Genomic DNA, 9,836 nt, shown 5'->3' with positions numbered 1-9,836 from the left:
CTGAGGCACTACAAGTCCCAGCATATAGCTACAGGGATCGACTGGAGCTTGTAATTCTTCGTCCACTGAAGGTGGTTCTTATGTGTAATTCAGTAGTTATGACCGAGAATTTCTGTATTGTGAGGAGAGTGTGATTTGGGCATGGGGAAGGGGTACAAAGTGGGCACAGGGAAGAGATAGAAGAGGGCAGAGGTTTGCATGGGGTCATTGTAGGCACCGGGCACCCAAAAGGTGGCAGGGGCTGAGCAAGACATCAATGTGGACACATGAAAGGGGTAGGCAGGGGGATGGCAGGGGCTGTGGGGGGCACAATGTGGGCACAGTGCAATAAGATAGAAGGGGCTGTACAGGGAGCAATAATGAGGTTGGCAAGGGCACAGAACAGTATCAGGGGTAGAAAAGGCATGGCAAAGGGTTCAGTGTGAGTACAGAGCAATGATAAGGTGACAGGGGCTGGGCAGGGGGTAGGTATGGGTATAGGGCAATAATGAGGGTGGAAAGAGATAGATAGGGGTTGTTGTGGGCACAGGGCAATAATAGGGGTGGCAGAGGCATGGATGAAGGTTCAGGTTGAGTACAGAACAATGATAAGGTGGCAGGGGCTGGCCAGGAGGTAGGTATGGGTATAGGGCAATATTGAGGGTGGGAAGAGCTAGAAACCTGTTGTTGTGGGCACAGAACAGTAATAGGGGTAGCAGGGGTATGACAGATGGTTCAGTGTGAGCACAAAGCAATGATTAGGTGGCAGGGGCTGGCCAGGAGGTAGGTATGGGTATAGGGCAAAATTGAGGGTGGGAAGAGCTGGATAGGGGTTGTTGTGGGCACAGGACAGTAATAGGGGTGGCAGAGGCATGGACGAGGGTTCAGGTTGAGTACAGAGCAATGATGAAGAGGCAGGGGCTGGACAGGGGGTAGGTATGGGTATAGGGCAATAATACGGGTGGGAAGGGCTGAGTAGGGGGTCAGTGTGGGCATAGTACAGTAATACTAATATCTGTGGCCTGGCAGAGAATTCAATGTGGGTACAGAACGATAATAAGGTTGGTAAGAAGCTGGAGAGGGGATCAGTTTGGGTATAGGACATTATAAAGGGTAGCAGGGGCTTGCCAGGGGTTTATTGTGGGTATAATACAGTCGTGGCAATGGCTGGCAAAAGGTTCAGTCTGGGCACATGCAAGTGAATAAATGTGTCAGGGGTTTAGATTGGGCAATATTAAGGACTGAGATCAGTTTAGGTAGTTAGGACAGTACCAGGAGGGGTAAAGGACAGCAAGAGAAGTGCCAAAGCTGAGGAGGGGTTTAATATGGGCAGTAACAGGGGTGGTAGGGGTTGAAGAGGAGTTCAGTATATACACATAATAGTAATAGGGGGGCCAGAGGCCTGAGGGTACAGTAAGAGAGATGGCATGTGTCTGGGTACAAGGTGGGTAATATGGCATGAGTTGTCACAGTGAGCAGAGACATTAGGGGGTTTGGTGGTGGCATAGGTGAGGGCACAAATGAATGATTAGGAGTTGCATGGCTTTGTTGAGGGCAATAATGAGAGTTGCCAGGGGTATGTTAATATGGTCAGTGTGGACAAATTGCAGCATTTAATGTCACAATACTCTGTGTTCTGTGCTGTTTGGATCCGCCTCCTGCTTAGAATTAGTTTTATTTATAGACCCGGAGACTTCAAAAGGGTTGAGTTGGTTTGATGTGTCCTTTTCTTGCAGAGAGGCAGAGAGAACCAAAGAGCTGGGGGGCTGAATGGATTATATTGTGTCCATATACTGGCCCTTATATAGGACTGTCCCGGGTCCTGAATAGATTTTAATGTGTCCCTATACTGGCTCTCATATTGAACTGTTCAGGGGGCTGAATGGATTTAATGTGTCCCTATACTGGCTCCTATATTGGACTGTCCAGGGTGCTGAATTGATTATAATGTGTCCCTACACTGGCCTTTATATGGAGCAGTTTAGGGGGGCAAATGGATTTATTGTGTCCCTATACTGGCCCTTATATAGGACTGTCCCGGGTCCTGAATGCATTATAATGTGTCCCTATACTGACCCTTATATTGGAGTGTCCAGGGTGCTGAATTGAATATAATGTGTCCCCACACTGGCCCTTATATTGAGCAGTTTAGGGGGCTGAATGTATTTATTGTGTCCCTATACTGGCCCTTATATTGGACTGTCTAAGGTGCAGAACGTATTCTGTTGCCTCCCTATGCTGAACTTTATATAGGACTGTCCAGGGTGCTGAATTGATTTTTAATTTGAACTAACTAAATGAGCTGTCCAGGGTTTTGAACCTATTTTAATGTGTCCCTATATTGACAATATATAGGACTGTCAAAGGTGCTGAATGTATTTTTATTGTGTTCCTAAACTGACCTGTCCAGGGTGTTGTACCTAATATAACGTGCCCCTATATTGTATAAATACTGTATGGAACACTGTGTGATATTGACTTTATATTGGGCTGTCCAGGGTGCTGAATGGATTATAATATGTCCCTATATTGAAACTTTTATTGGACTGTCCAGGGAGCTGAATGGAATATTATGTGTGTCTATACTGACCCTTGTATAAGACTGTCCATCATGCTGAATGGATTTTAATGTGTCCCTATATTGGTGCTTTTATTGGACTGTTCAGGGTGATGAAAGATTATTATGTGCTCCTATACTGAAATTTAATTTAGGCTGTCCAGCATGATAAATGATAATTTTATAAGTTTTCCTTAAACTGATGCTTATATAAAGCTATTTAGGGTGCTGGATATGTTGTATTGCTCCTAACTTAAACCATATCATCAGCTCTTCAGGGTGCTAAGATATCTATTATCTAATCTAGACCTTATGTTGGGATATCCAGGGTGCTGAATGTAATACAAGGTGTCCCTATGCTGATCCTTATACTGAGCTGTCCAGGGTGCTGAACATGTTGTATGATGTACCAAATTTTAAATGGGCAATCTATAACACTAAAAGTATATTGTGTCCCTGTTCTGAACTATTCAATCATCTGTTTAGAGTGCTAAATGTATTATATTGTGTCCCTACACTGATCATTTTATGAATTAAAACTTTTCTTTTAAATACATTGTATCATTTCCCCTTTAGATTGTAAGCTCTTCTGGGCAGGGTCCTCTCCTTTTCCTGTCATGGTCTGTATTTCTCTGTCATTTGCTACCCCTAATAAATGTACAGCGCTGCAAAATATGTTGGCGCTATAAAAACTTGTTTATTTAATAATATTTTGATTTATTAGCAATAGATAATTTGATAATTATATTTGTAGCATCCTCCAGATGTACTGGTTTGCTAACCCCGATGATAAATATTAGGTTCCCTGAAATGTGTTGGATTATTTTATGTGGAATCTAATAAACTTTTCAGTTCCGTGAGGACTTTCAGATTTTTGAGCTTCTCTGGGACAAATGCTCAGCCCATCCTCATGGAGAGAACTGAACCTTTAGCATGATCTTCATCTATAAGTTTTAAATTGCTGTCAGACTATTCTTCCTGACTATTTATTAGGCATTGAGGGCACAGTGCTCCAATCACAGTTCTATGAAGGTAAGGAAAGGTTAAAATGTTTCAGATTTGTACTGTGGGAATAAAAAGAAGATATTTCGACTCACTGATGGACTAGGTAAATTTACTAAAAATTACAGGATGTGAAATCAGACAATGATAAGATTTCATGGAACAGCCAGTAAAGTAATAGGAAGTTCATGTATTAGGACTGTAGATAGTAAGTAAAGCTATTTCTTGTTTTCTCTAAAACAAAACAAAATCAAGTTTTGTTGGAGTTATTATTTAATACTGGCTCATGTTATCACTGAGCTTTGGTTCATAAACACAGTTTTGGTTTGAAGTTGTTTCTTATTTTACCAGTCAGATAACAATTTGGTGGTGAGGGGAGGAAGGCTGCCATTACATATCAATACCAGGAATTAAGAAAGTAAGTTAAGTGTTGGAATCATGAAATTGTGCGACATTTAGATCAGTTCAGTATATTTTTCCTAAGACCACCCCATTCATAGCACAGTACTGTGGCCGGGGTACAGAATACAGGGGCCTGGCCTGGCATGCGGAAATGAAAAGATTGGGCACAATGGGGGTGGCTATCAGTAAAAGAGTTCAGCGGCCTTCAGGACCCTAAAAAAACAGCACAGTAATTGGGACTGACAACAGCGGGCCAGGGTCAAGGCTTGGTCAAAACAGACTGAATTCAACTTTCAGCCCCAAGCAGCATGGAGCACATCTGCAACAGCTAGATTAAAAGCCCCAGGGAGGTGCACAATGTATCATAAATGTACTTCAGGCCTTATTTTCAGATTTCAGAGTGATCAGAGCTCATTAACAGTCCTGGTCTGACACACAATGTCCATATAATGAGATATACTGAGGGGGTGTAGCTGTTACTTCACTCTACTACTACAGACCACTGTAAGGAGAGGGCAAGAACTGTTTTTACTGAATTAAGGAATTCCCAGGCATTTCCAACTTCAAATCTTTAGCACATTTGAAGTTGGTGGGGGGGAAGACTATAAAGCGTTGTACTGGGCTTTTTAGAATAAAAAGAAAAGATACCAAAATAGATACACACAAAAAAAAAATAAAGAAAAAGCAAAAAGGAACAATGGAAATATGAAATGTTCATTAAGATTGGACCAGTCCTTCAGACAAGGCCGACCTCTTCTGACTTTTGTTCATTGGTGAGTTCATGCAGGGGATTGGCTGGGGATGGGAATTATGTTGAATTAGGAGGAATTTGCTCATCTGTCACTTATATGTTGCCGAGGACACGGCGCTCACCACGCGCTTAGCCCGAGGACAGACGCAGATCTCATTTAACGAGGTCTTCTTCTCACGACATAGCACACAAACTGCCAGACAAGTAAAATGTCTCATGGAAATCCAGCCAAGACGACTAAATCAATATTTACCTACAAATTTATACAGCGAGTGGTGCAAGCTGCACTGTGATTTCTAGGAAATGCGCAGAATTAAAAAATTGTGCAGAAAAAAATGCGAGGGGGCAAATGTATAGAAACTGGAACAATCAGTGGGAATTTAGCTGCATTTCCTACCAAGATATCAATAGCTGGGCTGTGATTGGCTGACGGAGGCTACACGGGCAAAATGCTTCACACATGCTTCCTGGTTTGTATCAGGGACATCACTTACCTGCAGCGTACTAACCAGTTGGATGGAAACCAAATCAATATTTTGGTTGACCGAGACATTGAAATAATTAAGTTTTTTGATTAGTTGGAGCACAGTTTGTATTTTTGTGTATGACACTGTTGAATTGTACTTGTTGACTGTCACCATAATACTCAGCAATATTCAACAATTGATTCCAGGCTTTGCCAAAATAATAATGGCCTGGAATGTTCAGTATTTGCTGCAAATAGGGATTGCAAGGTGAATTAAAGTGGATTTTTGTATCTTTATGGTGTCCTTCACACTGTTGTGTTTAGTTGTCATGCAGTGCGCGGTGTATAAATAAGCACTATGAATTTCCAATAGTCTGCCACGGAAAAGCCAAGGCCGGGTAAAAGACAAAAAATTAACCTGTTTGCTGTTCTGAATCAGCTTTGTCAGTATCTGCTTTTCTTATGCTGTAGGGTTGGTGCAGGTGGGAGGTGAGAACAATGGTTGCCATGTGGCTCCCTGTGGCTGACACCTTGCTGGCTGCTCAAGAACCCTAACCCATGTGCCTATTCCTAAGGTGCAGTCCCTGGAGGGGGCCATAATTTCACCACAACTTCATTATCTGCATGCACTATCCCTGGCCCTGGTCATTACTGCAATAAGTGCAGTTGTTTCTTTTTGCATTTCAAAGCACAGCTTGCTCCAGAAGTTAATGAATGTCTAGGCTCCATGCTTTGTTTGTGATTACCGCACAGTAAGGATTTTATACAGTAAGTTACACTACGCTGCCTGATATTATGTTGAGACAATCATCTGTCCTAATTGCATTTATTAAAATAATGTAACTGTTCCAACTTACATACAAATTCAACTTAAGAACAAACCTATAGTCCCCATCTCGTACGAAACTCGGGAACTACCTTTAGTTTAGTTCCCCTTCTCCACACTCTTTCCATTTCCACAATATTTCAAAACTGGACTGTATATTCCAGATGTGGTCTGACCAATGCGCTGTACAAGGACAGGATTATGTCTCCATTTCTGCAGTCTATCCCTCTTTTCAGAAAGAAAATACTTTGCTGGCTTTAGATATTGCAGCTTGACATTGCATGCTAATATTAAGTCTGTTGCAGACAGGAGATAAAATTTCCTCAGTCTCTCCCCATTATCCGACTGTAATACCATAATTAATGTAGCAAATACAAAGGTGAGAGGCTGAACACAGATGGCTCCATTCACAGGGATGCTTGTGATTTGTCCAAGAGGTAGTCAATACCTGGCAGTATGTATGTATGAACATTACATTAAAATATGGTATGTTGGATGGACTTTAATGGAAGAGCTTGATAGCTTGGGAGGTGAATAAAGGCCATTCACTTTACAGGACTTCATCCAGCAGCAGCACACAATAGGGAAATGGAAGCGAGCGGAGCGGAGGATGACTTGCTTGATGAGATGATTTTTCAGGTATTGTCTCTGTATAGGGCAGTCAGCCACTGATGGGTGTCAGTGTGGATCCTGTGTATGTGGGTGAGGTGCACAGCTCCCATAACAAAGCCTTTGTATCAGTTAATAACTACTCACTTTAAGATGCTGAGACGTAGGGGTGACATTTCCTATGTTTATAATGCAGAAATGGATCAGAACAACCTCGCTAACAAAGAACGGGTCGGAATGGTGAAGACCATGTGAAATAATTTAACACCTAGGATAGATAAACTAAACTGAATAAGCTAGAAACTAGCAAAGGAATGCAGATGACAGGTATGCTTCAATGCAATAAAAAAACCCTGCAATAACCAAATATCAAAAGCAGTTTTTTAAACCAGGATTCAGGGGGCGCTAGAAGTTCCTGAAGCAAGTTTGTGCCACCAATGATCTGTTTGGCTATATGTAAGGGTGACATTCTTCCCACAGGCCAGCAATGTAAGATGAATTCTTCCCACTGACCACCACACTAATATACTGTGAGCTGTGGCAGGAGTTCCCTGAAAGTTAGTTCAACCGGTTCCCCAATGGTAAAAACGTTGAGAAAGGCTGATCTAAGTCGCCACCACATATTAGGCCCTGGGTCAATGACCATTTGTTTAATTAGAAGGTTTTGCATTTCCATAGAAATATATAGGAAAACCTGCAGGTCCTATGCAGCTGACTATCCCAAAGCCAGCAGGTCCTAACGTCAGCTGCACCCTCATCCTGATATCCATCCCCAGCAGTAAAATCCTTGCAGCTGCTATCCTCATCTTCTGAATAGTCCACAATCAGAGGGTAGGAAAGTCCTGCACCGCGTTCACTGGTCTCTGCTATGCCCTCTCTGCAGAATGGAAGGAGCAAGGAGCAGGAGCATGAAGCTGGTTTGGCTGACAGGTAATTGGGCTTTCTGGCTTTGGCACAAAGAATGTTTCAGGATATGAAATTATGAAGTCCATAATGAGTTAATTTCATCATAAAAAGTCAACAGGACAAACCGACACATTTCAGGGATTCTAACAGGTCTATTCATCAGGGTCGTCATCCAGATTCTTACAAGCAGTTCTAAGCCTTGAAGAAGAGGTCCCACTGGAATCTGAAAAACGTATTGGATAGGCCTTTCCAATTAAAGACCTCATGGCTTCCCAACAATCTGTGTTTTGCTCCTGTTTTCTAGATCTCACAAGAAGTACCTTATAGTAGCTTGCTATTTATTTATCTAGTAGCTTATTTGTTTATTCTGAACCTTAAAAACAACTGGAGATATTTTCTACCTCATCAACTGACCATCTCCATGGACAGCCTGCGATAGAGCCCCTGAAGAAGAGGGATGTTTTCTCTCGAAACGCGTTGGAACCCACTGTACAAAAGACTTTTTATTCTGAACCTTAAAAATGACTGGAGATATTTTCTACCTCATCAATTGATCTTCCCCATTGATAGCCTGCGATAGAGTCCACTTGGAATACCAATATTCTAGAAATAAGTACCACCTTTGTCTTGAATTCAATTTGGAGAATAAATGTTTGCTTTGACTCCAGGGGTTATATTATTATTATATTTTTTATCTGACCGCAAAGCGAGTTAGTTATAATGATGCAATTCTGTAACGTCCCCGCAGCGGTCCACAATTGCCGGGCCACATGCAGTACACGGAGGAGGCGGCAGTGATACATTGTATCACAGCTGCTGCCTGTATGGGGAATGTGATATGTATCATTGAAATATAAAACAGAAGAGCAGCAGATGGCTCCTCTGATAAAACAATGCCAGGCGATCAGAAATCTTGTACACGCACCACCGGGGCTGCCACGGAAAGCTAATTGGGAATTAGTTCTGCTAGAGAAGCAGCGTTTCACAGTCCTCCATATAAACGTAGGAGGCTCTTCTCACTAACATCACTTGATAACTTGTTACCGTGTGGTGTCCCCGCAGGCAGCGGAGCACTGATTCTATTAAATACTTTATATGACTGTTCTATTTCTGTAGATTACCTCCACCAATCAGGAGCCTGACAGTGGATTTACAAAAGATTTCTTCTTATGTTTAAATTATATCTGGCATTTATATGCACAAGAGGCACTCAACACATGTCCATTGTGCAACCACTGTGATTTTCCATATTTGTAAATCAGATTTTATTACAAGAATACCTGGTGATCCCGCAGATATAATGCTTGTTCAGGCTTTTCCTGTTGTAGGGTGACATTGCTTTGTTGTTGTCACCCTGTCACATGTGGAGGTTACAGGCAGCACATTAGGCAGAGATAAACCACAGCTGTCAATTTAAGGAATCCAGAACAGAGCAACACAGCAGCACTTTTATATTTATGGGGTGACCCTGGGGGCCCCTAAAGGTAATCATCTGTTTTGGGGATCACACAAGCCAGTAAAGGGATCAGCTTCATGTAGGTAAATAGTTTAGTTGATATCTTCCACACTCTTTCATTTTCCTGTGATGTTCATTTCTTTTATGTACTTTTCCCTCTGATCTTTTATAATGGATCTCACAAAAGAGAAATATCAGATATGCCACAGGTCATATAAAGGGGGCTTCAGGGAGCACAAAAGTGGAAGTTGGAGAGGCTGCAACAGCAGAGATCTCCAGCAGATTTATACCGGGCCAGTCAGAGGGGGGAAAACAAAGAGGCTGCCCCATGCTTCATCAGGGGAGAAGGGACTTGGGTGCTTAATGGGTGCTCATTGATTTTAGAAAATGTATCTGAAGTATATCACTGTCCACTAAAGCATGTCTGCAGTCTCTGACTAACTCCTGTTCTTTGTCTGCAGTCTCTGACCGTCTCCTGTACTACGTCTGCAGTCTCTGACCGTCTCCTGTACTACGTCTGCAGTCTCTGACCGTCTCCTGTACTACGTCTGCAGTCTCTGACCATCTCCTGTACTACGTCTGCAGTCTCTGAGCATCTCCTGCTCTATTCTATGTCTGCAGTCTCTGAGCATCTCCTATACAATGTTTGAAGTCTCTGACCATCTTATATACTATCTGGGCAGTCTCTGGACATTTCCTGTACAATGTCTGCAGTCTCTGACCGTCTCCTGTACTATGTCTGCAGTCTCTGACCCTCTCCTGTACAATGTCTGCAGTCTCTGACCGTCTCCTGTACTATGTCTGCAGTCTCTGACCATCTCCTGTACCATGTCTGCAGTCTCTAACCATCTCCTGTACTATGTCTGCAGTCTCTGACCATCT

This window comes from Pyxicephalus adspersus, chromosome 12, assembly GCF_032062135.1.
Source record: "Pyxicephalus adspersus chromosome 12, UCB_Pads_2.0, whole genome shotgun sequence".
NCBI classification, from domain to species: domain Eukaryota; kingdom Metazoa; phylum Chordata; class Amphibia; order Anura; family Pyxicephalidae; genus Pyxicephalus; species Pyxicephalus adspersus.
Note: the sequence above shows the minus strand (reverse complement) of the source record.